Source organism: Nomascus leucogenys, chromosome 9 (genome assembly GCF_006542625.1).
Source record: "Nomascus leucogenys isolate Asia chromosome 9, Asia_NLE_v1, whole genome shotgun sequence".
NCBI classification, from domain to species: Eukaryota; Metazoa; Chordata; class Mammalia; order Primates; family Hylobatidae; genus Nomascus; species Nomascus leucogenys.
The window spans coordinates 6,664,091-6,678,561 of record NC_044389.1 but is presented as its reverse complement, the minus strand read 5'-3'; the positions used below and the strand labels follow the sequence as shown (position 1 = coordinate 6,678,561).

Sequence of the window (14,471 nt, the reverse complement as noted above, 5' to 3'; positions counted from 1 at the left end):
GTTTAAAGAAATCTCCCAACCTTTATCTGAAAAGATAGGGCTACGTAACAATCGGTGTGGTTTTTGTCGGTAGAGGTCTAGGAAGCCGCCAAGGGCAGTGGACGCCTTGACAGCTGCCAGTCTCACGGCCCCCGCGGCGGCGTGCCCGTGTGGCTGCGTGCGCGCGGACGGGGCGGGGCTGAGGAGGGACGTGCGCGCGCGCAGACGGGGCGGGGCGGAGCTCGGAGGGCGGGCGCGCGCGGGGCCGTCTGGTCGGCAGGGGGCGCTGCGCACCCATGCCGCGCTCTGCCTGCCCCCGGGTGCTGTCCGCGGCGGTTCGATTGGAGCAGCCGCCGAAGAGCGCTTGGCGCCATTTTGAAGCGGAGAGGAGGAGGAACGGCCGGGCTGGCTGCGGAAGGGGAGGGGGGGGAGAAGGCGATTGGATGCGGCGGCGGCGGCGGCGGATCCCGGAGAGCCCCGGAGTGAGAGGAGTAGCGAGTCGGCAACCCGGAGGTAGGAAACAATTCAGTTAACGGAAGGAAAATGTCTCTCTTCTCTGGCTGCGGCGCTCCATTTTTCAGCGGCCGCCACTGCCGCTCTGTGTGTGTGTGTGTGTGTGTGTCAGGGCTGAAGCGCCGCCCGCCTGGGTGCCAGGCGCGACTCGCCTCCTGGCATCGGGGGCTGCAGCGGGTGGCCCGGGGCGGGGGTCGCGGGGCGCGGGCCGGCTGCGCGGTGGGGGTGGGGAGGGCCCCGCGGCCGGCGCGCGCCTCCACGCCGCGGGCTCTGCCGCAGCCTCTGGAAATTAAACTTGCCGCTCTGATCCCGGCCGGGGCGGCGGCGGCGGCGGTGGCGGCGGCGGCCGGTGACCTTGTGCGCGGGCGGGGGTCCCGGGGCCGCCCGGCCGCCCGCGCCCTCCCGCCGCCGCCGCCGCCGCCGCCGCCGCGCCCCTCCCCCCGCGCCCCGGCCGGCCGGCGGCTGTTTCCCGGGCGGCAGGCGGGCGGCGCGGTGCTCCTGTTGAATCCTCCCGCGGGCGGGCTTCTCCCCCTTCCGGGCGAGGGGCGGGCGGGGACCGCGGGTCGGGGCCGCGGGCGTTCTCGCCCCCGTCGCGGGGTCCCTGCGCGCCGCTTGGCCTCCGCTTCGGGCCAGGGGACGGGCTGAGCGTGACATTTTTGCACTGTGCCTCGCCGCTCGCCGGAGGGAAATCGCGCTCACCGCGCCGCCCCGAGTGGGTGCTCGGGGAACCTGAGGACCCAGTTGAAGAAGAGCCCAGCGCTGGCGTGGAGGGACTCCTCCCAGGCGACAACTGGGTTCTAGCTTTCCTTTCAGAAGGAACGGCGGGGAAAATGGTGTGCAATTGTGACTCGTTATTTTTGCACTGTTATTTTAATGTTACTTTGAAAGTTTTCGGTCCGGAGAAAAAGCTTGTTTGTTGTTGTTGCTGCTACTGCTGTTGGTTTTTGGTAGAGACGTGAAAGCTAACTCTGAAGTAGCTCGACAGTTATTTTGGAGGAATGACTGAAACCAGAAACGCCGCCCCTCGCCTTCGGAACTGCAGGCTGCTGCGTTCCTTGCCGCGGACCGGGCGAGCTCCGGGAAGGGTTGATAGAGCAGCTACCCACCCACTCCACGCGCGTCTTCAGCAGCCTTTCTCCCCTAGCGAGGGTTAACTCTTTTTTATGTCGAAGAAAGTGCTTCTCGCACTTTTAATAAGAGGTAATGGATGGGCAGTGGTGCCCCGACTGATCCTACCCTGTTGATGAAATAGTTTCGGAAACTTTGGGTATAGCTTTAATTTAGAGGGTTGGTCTGCGGTGTGGAGAGAGTTGGGTAATCCTATACCATCTTCCTAATAAACTTCAAAAACTCAAGTTGTGTTTACATACAGGAGGCGAGCTGTAAATAAATCGTAATTACCCAATACTTGAACGGCAGTATAGTCATTGTTCTCAGTTAACACATCCAGAGTTCCCAGACAGAACGTTTTTTATATTAACTCATGTAGTGGTCAGGTAAAGTAGTTAAAAGCCACAAATATGGACTTGAAAGACAGCTCTTTATGCAGTACACATGTCTGAGATGTTCGCATCTTTAGGGACAATAAAATGAGTATTCAATGGTGTATGCAGGTCAGTTCGTGGAACAATTAATCTTGTATCTCATGGTGATAGCAGAAAACCTAATTAAAATTTGTAGTGCTGAATATGTAGGTGAAAGTTACATGGGACCTTTTCTGTGAAGATAGATTTAGTCTCAGAAACGTAACTGTAAAAACGCATCTTAAGAACATTATTCCTTAGAAATAAAATATGTACTTAATGTACATTTACAAATATGTGTAACAAGATGCACTTTAGACTTTATAAAAATTACCAAAATAGTGACATTTTCCTCCTTTTTCTGTTGGTTTTAAAAATTGTTCTCTTCTCAGCTGGCGTTTACTTAAAGGTGTATTTTAAATGGGAAGGTAGTGTTTGTCTTGGCCTTTTTTCTTTTTTCTTTTCTCTTTGTTTTGGTTAAGGCTGATTTTCCCTGTATTAACTTTTCTTTTACAGCAGCTTTTGTTACTCTTGTCGCCTTTATTCTCTCGTGTTATGTCTCTCCCCTCTCATTTTTACCCGCATATTAGAGAGAGATGTGGTGATGATAGTGATTCTTGTCATGAGATGTTTGTATTAAGCTTATTTGTAATAAGATTCTACCGAGTTGGCTGTTGGATGAAAGTTGTTTAAATTGTTCTGCAGCTTTGTTTAACAAAGTAACATTTTGAACAGTAGGCTTTATCAATAATTTGTTAGGCCTAAGATTAAGTGATACTCTATATTAGACAGGGCTTGCCCTGGAGAAGAATGCACTGGTAGAAAATACCCAAAACTTTGTGGGGAAGGAATATTTCGGGAAGTTGTATTCTTTCTGCTTATTCCTCTTGGGAAATTTAGAGACTGCCTTAGAACTAACAGGAGTGCTTGGTATGATTTGGCATATGGACTCTTGAATGACATGGACTGTATATGACGTATATTGGAAAAAAATACATTTGTGTTTCCTCTGTTAGTGTTAGAGAGCAACAAGAAAACTTAAGGATGATCTCCAACTCACTTATACATGAGAAATTAGGTTCAGATTTTAATTTCATTGATTTATCTGAGGTCACAGTCATATTCATGTGGTGGAATTGGGGCAGCCCTTAGATATCCTGGAAGCTTAGAAGTTTCCCCATTGTCTTTTTTTGTTCTATTCAGGATTTAACAATATTTATTAATAAAAATTCAGGGTAGCACATTACCCTCCATCCTCTTCTCACCTTTTTATTCATTTAACCAAGAATAAAGTTTTGTGGTTAGCCATCTGTTTCAGCGTCTGGTTTTTAATAATTTCTGTTTAGGATTCAGTCCATTTAGGTTGTCTCAGAAGATAACCTCTTGTAGCTCTCTGTCTCCGGGAGCCGTCTTTCATTATGTAACATTACTTGACATGGCATTTATTTATTTATTTGTGAAACTTCTAAGAGTAATTTGGGAAAGTTAGTATTGACCTTTGTTTTGTTACAAGATATAGTGCGTGCATGAGTGTGCATGTATTTTTTCATTTTTAAACTCAGTTTGCTACACAAATCATCTGTCACTTCTAGTTACAATAGGCGTTTTATTTGGTTTTCGTATTCCTGTTCGGGAATGTTAAAGGTTCCAGAAATACTTAGTTTAAAAATAAGCCCAGTAATTTCTCTGAGAGTGTATTTACTTTTGAAGCTTAGTTAAGAAGCTGCCAAATGGTTCACAATTCTGACTCCTTGGAGAGTAGAGGTAAGCCCTTTCCTCACACTGTTCTGTTATAACCACCTGATTCTAACCATTTCCCCCCATTACTTGAAAAAGGTTTTAGAATCCCTTCTCATTAATTAGTTCAGAATTAAGAATAAATCTGCTGTGTTGAGACTGTAATTGTTTTAGCTGGCATGAGTGATCATGCACAGTGAAAAAATCATACTAAAACTTAGATGAATAAAATTTAGTTGTTCAAATCTTAAAGCCTTTGAGGTTTAAAAAGTATCTATAATCATTGTGTTCTAATAATTAGACATTAATAATAGGTAGTAATTAGAAATAACTTGGTTTAGCTGTGTAAAACTTAAAAGCTAACAGGCTTGGGGGAAGGACTGATTGAAGTAAGAAACTATTTTGAGGCATCTTCTTAAGGGCTAAAAGTATTCCACTAGCCTGCCACTGTCTTTTTTGACAGATAATTACCTGATTCAATTAAAATGAACAGGTACAAAACTTCCATATACATACAGTACCAGGGATGATGCACTAAACAGGACTGAAGACACCCTGTCCTATAGAAGTGTAGAGTAGTGGTTGGCCATCCACAGCAAGGTGATGAGAGCTGAGACAGACCAGAGAGCAGGATCTCTGCTGTTACTTAGTTCCGAAGGAGCAGGCCCTCCTTCCTTTTCAGTGACAGTTGAGATTGCTCTTTTTATGTGGGAGAGTGAAATTAGCCAAGATTAGATCCCATAAGGAGAAGGAGGGGCTCTTATAACCAAGACCATTGTCTTTCTCTAGAAGAGGATGGTTAGGGACCTGAAAAGAAATGAGAGTTTGTGTTTCCTTAGGTAGGATAGGATTCTTTCTCCTCAGAGGTCATTTTAGGGAAGTAATTGAAGAGATTTTGAAGGAAAGCTTCATATCTCTAAAATATTATTTAGTAGTTGAAGTTCTAACAGGTAATTTCAGTTAGCTTTCATATATGGGATGCTTTGGGTTGGGTGTGGGGGTGAGAGTTGCAGGGGCAAGTTGCAGGAGCAAGATGCAGGGCAAATTGCAGGGGTGAGAGTTGCAGGCCTTAAGTACTCTATTAGGGGAGTAGAGTACCTAAACAATTGTGTATTTTAAGTAAAAAGTTATACAGGTATATGGTAAAAAAAAAAAAAAAATTTAATGGTACAGACAGTAAAAAATGTTACTTTTCTCCTCCCCCCACAGGTAACCCGCTGTTAACAGTTTCTTAAAAGTTTACTTAAAAAAAAATTGTACAAAGAGTATTATTGTACTGTTGTACTGTAATTAACTATTTTATTTATTTATTTTATTATTATTATTATTTTTTGAGATGGAGTCTCGCTCTGTTGCCCAGACTGGAGTGCAGTGGGGCGATCTCGGCTCACCACAACCTCCACCTCCTGGGTTCAAGTGATTCTCCTGCCTCAGCCTCCTGAGTAGCTGGGACTACAGGCGTGTGCCACCATGCCTAGATAATTTTTGTATTTTTAGTAGAGACTATGTTGGCCAGGCCGGTCTCAAACTCCTGACCTCGTGATCTGCCCGCCTCGGCCTCCCAAAGTGCTGGGATTACAGGCATGAGCCACCACGTCTGGCCTACTATTTTATTTTTTAACTGTAATTTACTTTTTTCCTTAGTTAAGTCACAAGCTCTTTTCATACTGGCACATACAGATCAACATAATTAAGAAATGATTGGAATATTTTATTATAACATAATTTATTTTTTCTGACTCCTGTTGAGTAGTACTATGTTGTAATAGTTTACATTAACCAGCAGTGTATGAGAATGCCTGTGACATGTATTTACCAACATTGGACTTTAAAATATTGCCAATTTGATGTATCAAATTTGTCTTGTTTTGGGTTTGTATTTCTTTGTGAGTGAAGGTAAACATTTGTTTATATGCTTATTAGTGGGAGGTCATTTACAACATATTCTTTAATCAAGTGGTTTAATGCTAGTTTAATTTACTTGCTGCCCCCACCACCTACCTTCACCCTTACCTAAGAGCTAAGATGGTCTGAGAGAGGTGGGACTTTTAGAAGAGGAAAAATATTTTGGGGCTCATGGCATCTTGACGGGGAGCAATGCTCTGAATGGAGAGGCTACAGCACCCGGCTTTGAACAACTCTGGGTCAGTATGAGAGTATTGAAAGCCCTTGACTTGGTGTAAACATAAGGTAGAAGAGAAGCTGAAGCGACACACAGGAAGGGAGATTTGAGAGTCAGGGCAAGTGAATTTTGTATAGAGTCAGCCCCACCTTGTACCATCTGCTTATCCTGTCTCATCACTTCTCCCACCTTCAACTATCATTTCATTTTTATTCATGCTGTCATTTGGTTTTCTCCTCTTTTCCTGTCGGGCATGGCAGCCTGGACCTGGGTATTTCAATTGCCCCAGAGATGAGGGGTACTTAGTTTTTGGTTTTCTTTTTTTTGAGATGGAGTTTCACACTTGTTGCACAGGCTGGAGTGCAGTGGTGCGATCTCGGCTCACTGCAGCCTTGGCCTTGGCGGGTTCAAGCGATTCTCCTGCCTCAGCCTCCTGAGTAGCTGGGACTACAGGTGCACGCCATCATGTCCGGCTAGTTTTTTGTATTTTTAGTAGAGACAGGGTTTCACCATGTTGGCCAGGCTGGTCTCGAACTCCTGGCCTCAGGTGATCTGCCCATCTTGGCCTCTCAAAGTGCTGGAATTACAGGCGTGAGCCACTGCGCCTGGCCTAAGTAGAAGCTCTTGAGCACTTTTTCCCTCTCTGTCTCTTTGGTACCATTCCTTTCAGCTTTCGACTCTCCTAGGCAGAATTCTGGGGTAACATAAATAGGTCATAATAGACTTGAACATCCCTAGGAGCATATATTGTGATATATGCTCCTATGATATATCAGGATGTGATGCTTGATAAGTGGGGTCCCTTTCTAAGGAATGCAGAAGAGCATGGTGGTTAATTTAAACATGTAGACTTAAGAGTCAAGACAGCTTGGGTTTTTATCTCCTCTAGCTAAACGAGCAATTACCTAATCTTACTAAATCTCAACTTCTTAATCTGAACAGTGGGACTAATAGCAGAAACCTCATTTTTAAAAGCAGCTTTATTGAGATATAACTCACATACCATAATTCACTGAAAATACACAATTCATTGTTTTTTAGGATACTCATAGGTTTGTGCAACCATCATCACAGTCTGATTTTGGAGCATTTTTGTCTCCTGTGAAAAACGCCAAACCAAATGTAAATTAGTAGAGCCATTATGGAGAATATTATGGGGGCTCCTCAAGAGGTGAGAAGGGATAGAGAGAGGTTGGCTAAAGGCTACAAAATTTAGCTAGATAGGAGGAATAGGTTCTAGTGTTGTACGGGGTGACTACAGCTGACCCTTGAACAGCGAAGGGGTTAGGGGCACCAAGCCCTGTGCAGTTGAAACTCCACATATAACTTTTATTTCTCTAAACTTTGCTAGTAATAGCCTACTGTTTGAAAGCCTTACTGATAGCATAAAACAGTCAACACATGGAGTGCAGTGGCGTGATCTTGGCTCACTGCAACCTCCGCCTCATGGGTTCAAGCGACTCTCATGCCTCAGCCTCCGGAGTAGCTGGGATTACAGGCACCTGCCACCACGCCCGGCTAATTTTTATATTTTTGGTGGAGATGGGGTTTCGCCATGTTGGCCAGACTGGTCTTGAACTACTGACCTCAGGTGATCTGCCCGCCTTGGCCTCCCAAAGTGCTGGGATTACAGGTGTGAGCCACTACGCCTGGCCTCCATACTGTATTCTTAAAGCAAGCTAGAGAGAAGACAATGCTATTAAGAAAATTATAAGGAAGGAAAATATGTTTGCTATTCATTAAGTGGAAGTGGATCATCGTAAAGGTCTTCAGCCTTCTTGTCTTCTTGTTGAGTAGGTTGAGGAGAAGGAGGAAAAGGAAGGATTAGTCTTGTTGTCTCAAGGGTGGCAAGGTGGAAGAGATAGAGGAGGTGGAAGAGGAGGCAGGAGAGGCAGGCACACTGTAACTTTTACTGAAAAAAATCCATGTATAAGTGAACCTGCACAGTTCCAACCTGCGTTGTTGTTACGTATTTTCAACTAGCTAGAAGAGAGGCTTTTGAATGTTCCCAACACAAATAAATGATAAATGTTTGAAGTGATGGATATGTTAATTACCCCGATTTGATCATTACACATTGTATGTATTGAAGTATCACCACGTAACCCACAAACATGTACAATTATATGCTGGTTAAAAAGCATAAAAATAAAACCCCCGAACCTACTAGCTGTCACTTCCCATCACCCCTTATTTCTTTAGTGTTTGGGATAAGCCAGGTCAAATGCTTAGGTTGGTGCCAAAATGTAAGTACACAGTAAAAAAGCAGTTATGACTTTTTGCAGGGAGGCTATGTGTGGCAAAGTCCATTTACATAGTTTTAGAGAATGCAAAAATGGGATAATTACTGAATGTATGTTTGCATACTTGCATACTGTGCAAGGATGTGGTGCGCAGTGCTGGCTAGAGATATAAAGATGAAAGATATTCAATCAAGAGATGTATATTCAAGTGGGAGGAAAGAGGCTGGTATAAAAATAATTATAAACAAGCCAGAGTATAGTTAGTGCCTTCAGGAAGGTCTCAATACAATATTTGGAATTGGAAACTTGACAAATGGAGATTAGTCATGTTACTCTAAGAGTATAGGAACTATGAAAAAATTCTTGAAGGACCGACCATTTTGACCAAGTCTTAGATGATGGAAAGATGGGATTTCTGGCTTTAATGAAGAGTAAAGAATGCTATGGTTTTTGAAGTCTTAAATTATTTGTTTTTGTTTTTGTACCCTCATGCTGCTGCCAGATGATTGCCTCTGGAAGCTATTCCTACACCTTTTTTTGATGTTTCTAATCTGTTGTGAACCTGGGGGACTAAATTAGTAAATAATGTTTTAGTGAGAGCCTGATGTCTGTATGAAAAGGATACCAATATATGGTCTTACCAATATATGGTCGTTTTGATATAGTTGCCTTTTTAGTTTATTCTGTGGGTCTTGGTTTCATCCCTGTTAATTGGTCTCACAGAATAAGTAATTCCTAGATAAATTAGCCTCATATACATGTTTTCTTCTCCAAGGCTTCTAGTAACAACTATGTCCCCTGACCATTCTCCTGAGTTTCCCATCTTCTTCTTCTAGTGCACTGTTGGACACAACACCTCCAGTACAATATGTCTCAGACTGATCTACCTTCTCTTACTCTTTAACGTCTTTCCAACTTGTACCTTGATGAATAACAGATTTCTTTCTCTTAAAAAAAAAAAGTTGTAGGAGATGACATGACTAGGTTTATCATCATGTTAGAAACCTAGGAGTCATCTCGACTTCTCCATCTCCCCTACCTCTCACATTAAATAAGTTACCAAATCCTGTTGATTCTGATATAGTATTTTTAAAGGTTATTATTATTTTAAATTATATGCACATATATACTCCAAAGTAAGATGGCAAAAAGAAAAAAGATATACAATAAAAAAACTCTCATTCCTTCCCCATTTGCCTCATTCCTAGACTCCTACAAAAGTTTATATATGTTAATGTTATGTTATATCCTTCTGGGTGTTTAAAAACACAACCATATAGAAGGAACCACATACTTAAACAAATAATAACACACAGCAGGGGATTTCCACAATAAAGGTATACACAGAGTCTGTGAGAAGGAGAAAGAACCACCGTGCATTCCCTAAAAGAAGAGTTAGGTATTGGAAAAACCTTCCTATTAGGTCCTGAATAGAAGATGAAAAGGAGAACTTTGGACACGTGAATAAACCAAACTGAGCTGTTAATAAGCAGAGAAATATCAATTAGACACAGAGACAAAGGGTCTAACAATAGGATGCTAGAACATTTCATTGTTTGGGGGGTTCAAAGGACCTATAAGAAAATAAAAGAAAATGCTGGCAGCCACACACAGTGGCTTACATCTGTAATTCCAACACTTTAGGAGGCCAAGGTGGGCTTCTTGAGGCCATAGACTTGCAGTTACTTTGGGATCTAGCAAAGATTTCAGCACATTGTAGATGATGAGTATTTATGGAATGTGTATAAGAATGTATATATACTAAACATATATGTGACAACCCAAGAAAAGGAAAATTAATACAATATTAAGCTCACAGATTTATTTAGAAATTTAAAATTTTATTTTTATTGAGGTGTAATTAAAATACAGTAAAATGTGCAGATCTTAGCTGTTCACTTTGATGAGGTGTGACGATTGTACACATGTAACCAATAACCACAAGAAGATGTAGAGCATTTTTTATTACCCCACAACATTCCCTTGTTGCTCTCTCCATTCAATTTCTTTTGCCTCCAAACACTCTTTGATTTCTGAATGTAGATTAGTTTTGTTCTATCTCCATACAGTGTGTGCTCTTGTGTATCTGGCTTCTTTTGCTTAACATATTTTGAGATTCATCCATGGGGTTGGATGTATCAGTTTTTATTGCTGAGTAATATTTCACTGGGGGAATATTTCACAGTTTATCTTCTGTTGATGGACATTTGAGTAGAATCCAGTTTTTGACTATTATGAATAAGGCCTATACAGGTCTCTTTGCAAGCATGTGTTTTCATTTCTCTTGAGTAAATACCTAGGAATGGAATTGCTAGTTTATAGGCATATGTGTGTTTAACTTTACAGGAAACTAGTTTTTCAAAGTGGTTTTCCTCTTTATATTCCCACCTGAACATATGAAGGTTCTAGTTGTTTTACATCCTCACCAACACTTCGTTAGTCAATCTTTTTAATTTTAGCTATTCTAGTGGGTGTGGAAGGGTATCTCATTGTGGTTTTATTTTGGATTTCCTTGATATCTAGTGATGTTGAGCACCTTTTTGCATGGTTATTGACAGTATATTTTCTTTTCGTAGGATGCCTCTTCAAGCTTTCTGCCCATTAAAAAATGGATTATCTGTTTACTATTGATATGCAGGAATTCTTAATGTACTCACGATACAAATTCTATGTCAGATCAGAGTATTAAGAGTATTTTCTCCTGTTTTGTAGCTTGCCTTATCTTTTCTTTAACAGTGTATTTTGATGAGTGGAAGTTTTAAATTTTGGTGAAGTCCAGTCAATCAACTTTTTGTTTTATGGATTGTGCTTTGAGTTCTTTTTATTTTTTATTTTTTTGAGACAGCATCTCACTTTCCCAGGCTAGAGTTCAGTGGCGCCATCATAGCTCACTGCAGCCTGGAACTTTTGGGCTCAAGCCACCCTCCTATCTCAGCCTCCTGAGTAGCTGGGTATACAGATAAGTGCCACCATGGCCGGCTCTTTTTTTTTTTTGTATTTTTTGTAGAGATGGGGTTCGCCATGTTGCCTAGGCTGGTGTTGAACTCCTAGGCTCAAGTGATCCTCCTGCCTCAGCCTCCCAAAGTGCTGGGATTACAGGCATGAGCCAGTGTGCCTGGCCCTTTAATTTCTTTTTCACATATTCTTGCAGCATCTAGGATCTTCAATACAACATTGAAGAGAAATGTTGAGAATGGCTGGGTTCAGTGGTATGGTCCTGTAGTCCCAACTACTTGGGAAGCAAGAGGATTGCTTGAGCCCAGGAGTTCGAGTCCAGCCTGGCTAATGTAGAGAGACCCTGTCTGTTTAAAAAAAAGAAAGAGGCCGGGCGCTGTGGCCCATGCCTGTAATCCCAGCACTTTGGGAGGCTGAGGCTGGGAGGTGGGGTGGGGGTTGGAGGTGGGGATGGGGCGGCAGGGGGGGCGGGGGTTGCAAGGTGAAGAGATAGAGACCATCCTGGCTAACATGGTGAAACCCTGTCTCTACTAAAAAATACAAAAATTAGCTGGGCATGGTGGTGTGCATCTGTAGTACCAGCTACTCAGGAGGCTAAGGCAGGAGAATTGCTTGAACCTGGGAGGTGGAGATGGCAGTGAGCGGAGGTCGTGCCACTGCACTCCAGCCTGGCGACAGAGCGAGACTTCGTCTCAAAAAAAAAGAAAATTAATTTCAATGTTAACATAAAATATGTTTTAAAATGATGATTTTTTTTTTTTAAATGAGAGTGAATATCTTGTTCTGATCTTAAGGGGGAAAGCATTTAGTCTTTCCCCAGTAAGTAGTATGTCAGCAGTGGATATTCTGTAGATTTAAAAAAAAAAAGAAAATCAGACGATGTTTCCTTCCAGTTTACTGGGATTTTAATTAAATTAAATTAATTAATTTACTTTTTGAGATGGAGTCTCACTCTGTCACCCAGGCTGGGGTGCAGTGGTGCAATCTTGGCTCACTGCAACCTCCGCCTCCCGGGTTCAAGCAGTTCTCCTGCCTCAGCCTCTCAAGTATCTGGGACTACAGGTGCCTGCCACCACGCCCAGCAAATTTTTTTGTATTTTTAGTAGAGATGGGGTTTCACTATGTTGGCCAGGCTGGTCTCGAACTCCTGACCTTGTGATCCACCTGCCTTGGCCTCCCAAAGTGCTCGGATTACAAGCGTGAGCCACCGCGCCCGGCCAGGATTTTTATTTTTAAATTATTAATGGGTGCTGAATTTTGTCAGATACCCTCTCCCCTTTTTGGTATTTATTGAGATTATTGTAGTTTTTAAATATTCCATTTTATTAACTTATTTAGAGACAGGGTCTCACTGTATTGCTCAGGCTGGAGTGCAGTGGTGTACTCAGTTTACTGTAACCTCAAATTCCTGGGCTCAAGCAGTCCTCCTGCCTTAGCCTCCTGAGTAGCTAGGACTACAAGCACATGCCACCAAGAACTTCCTTTAATGTTGCATAATGCATAGGTCTAGTAATAGCATCGGTTTTCATTACTTTAAATATATCTATATTTTACTGTCATTTTTCAAGGATATTTTTGTTGGTTATAGAATTCTCAGTTGATGGCTTTTTTTTTTTTTCTGAGACAAGAGTCTCGCTCTGTCACCCAGGCAGTAGTGCAGTGGCACTATCTCAGCTCACTGCAGGCTCCACTTCCCGGGTTCATGCCATTCTCCTGCCTCAGCCTCCCAAGTAGCTGGGACTACAGGCGCCTGCGACGGCACCCGGCTAATTTTTTGTATTTTTAATAGAGACGGGGTTTCACTGTGTTAGCCAGGATGGTCTCGATCTCCTGACCTCGTGATCTGTCTGCCTCGGCCTCCCAAAGTGCTGGGATTACAGGCATGAGCCACCATGCCTGGCCTCAGTTTTTTTTCTTTAATCACTTTAACGATGTCATTTCATTCTTCTCTGGTCTCCATTGTTTCTTTAACTTTCAACAATTTGATGTTGAAAGTTATTGTCATATAAATATAACATTCATATTGAGTAGGATAAAGTTATATTGAATTTGTGAATTGTTTTTGCATTCTGTTTGGAGTTTGCTGAGCTTGTTTTTTTTTTTTTTTTTTTGCGAGATTGCGTCTTGTTTTGTCACCTAGGCTGGAGTGCAGTGGCGTGATCTTGGCTCACTGCAACCTCCACCTCCTGGATTCAAGCAATTCTCCTGCCTCAGCCTCCCGAGTAAGCTGGGATTACAGGTGCACGCCACCATGCCCAGCTAATTTTTCGTATTTTTAGTAGAGATGGGGTTTCACCAGGTTGGTCAGGCTGGTTTTGAACTCCTGACCTTGTGATCTGCCGGCCTTGGCCTCCCTCCCAAAGTGCTGGGATTACAGGCGTGGGATTACCACACCTGGCCCATTTGATTTGTAAGTTGATGCTTTTTCCCAAAATTTGGTACATTTTAGACCTTACTTAAAAAATACCAGCCGGGCGTGGTGGCTAACACCTGTAATCCCAGCACTTTGGGAGGCCAAGGCGGATGGATCATGAGGTCAGGAGATCTAGACCATCCTGGCTAACATGGTGAAACCCCATCTACTAAAAATACAAAAAGAAATTAGCCAGGCATGGTGGCGGGCACCTATAGTCCCAGCTACTTGGGAGGCTGAGGCAGGAGAATGTGTGAAACTGGGAGGCGGAGCTTGCAGTGAGCCGAGATTGTGCCACTGTGCTCCAGCCTGGGTGACAGAACGAGACTCTGTCTCAAAAACAAAAAACAAAAATCAAAAAAACAAAACCTTTTCTGCCCCATTCCTCTGTTTTTCCTCTTGAGATTCTGCTTACACATTATTCTGTTTAAAATTGGTCCATGAGTATGTATTAATTTTTTTCTCTGTTTTTCAGACTCTTTTAAATGTTGTATCTGATGTGCAGTGAAGCCTGTTTTCAATGAATGCACCCTTCAGTTACAGTATTCCATTTAAAAAATTCCATTTATCTGCCAAGATTCCCCATTGTGACCATATTTTTCTTTAAGTCTTTGAATGTATTCATAATAGCTGTTTTGAAGTCCTTGTTTATTCCTTTGTCTGTATTAATGGGCTTTTTACTCTTTTTTCCCCCTTGATAGTAGGTCACATTTTCCTGCTTCATTTCATAAATAGAAAATTTTTGTTGTAGAGTGGGTATGATACATCATATCTCTAAACTCTTTTTATCTTCCCTTGATGAATGTTAAAATTAGTGGCTGATTATATTGAATTTGTGGAAACTTGGTCTTCTGTTTTAAGATGGGTCTATAGAAAGTCTGAGGTGTTGGCCAGGCGCGGTGGCTCATGCATGTAATCCCAGCACTTTGGGAGGCCGAAGTGGGTGGATCACATGAGGTGTCAAGAGTTTGAGACCAGCCTGGCCA

At 42.9% G+C, this 14,471-nt stretch overlaps 1 protein-coding gene across 6 annotated transcripts in view; it reads left to right on the top strand.

Moving 5' to 3' along the window:
* Nucleotides 1–323: 323 nt before the first annotated feature.
* The window catches only part of PDS5B (PDS5 cohesin associated factor B), a 190,877-nt gene continuing 176,729 nt past the window's right edge, over nt 324–14,471 (top strand). For all 6 annotated transcript variants that reach the window (XM_012502078.2, XM_030818548.1, XM_030818550.1 and 3 more), the window contains exon 1: nt 324–492. The gene's annotated coding sequence lies outside the window, so the exon portion shown is untranslated. The remainder of the gene's footprint in view (nt 493–14,471) is intronic.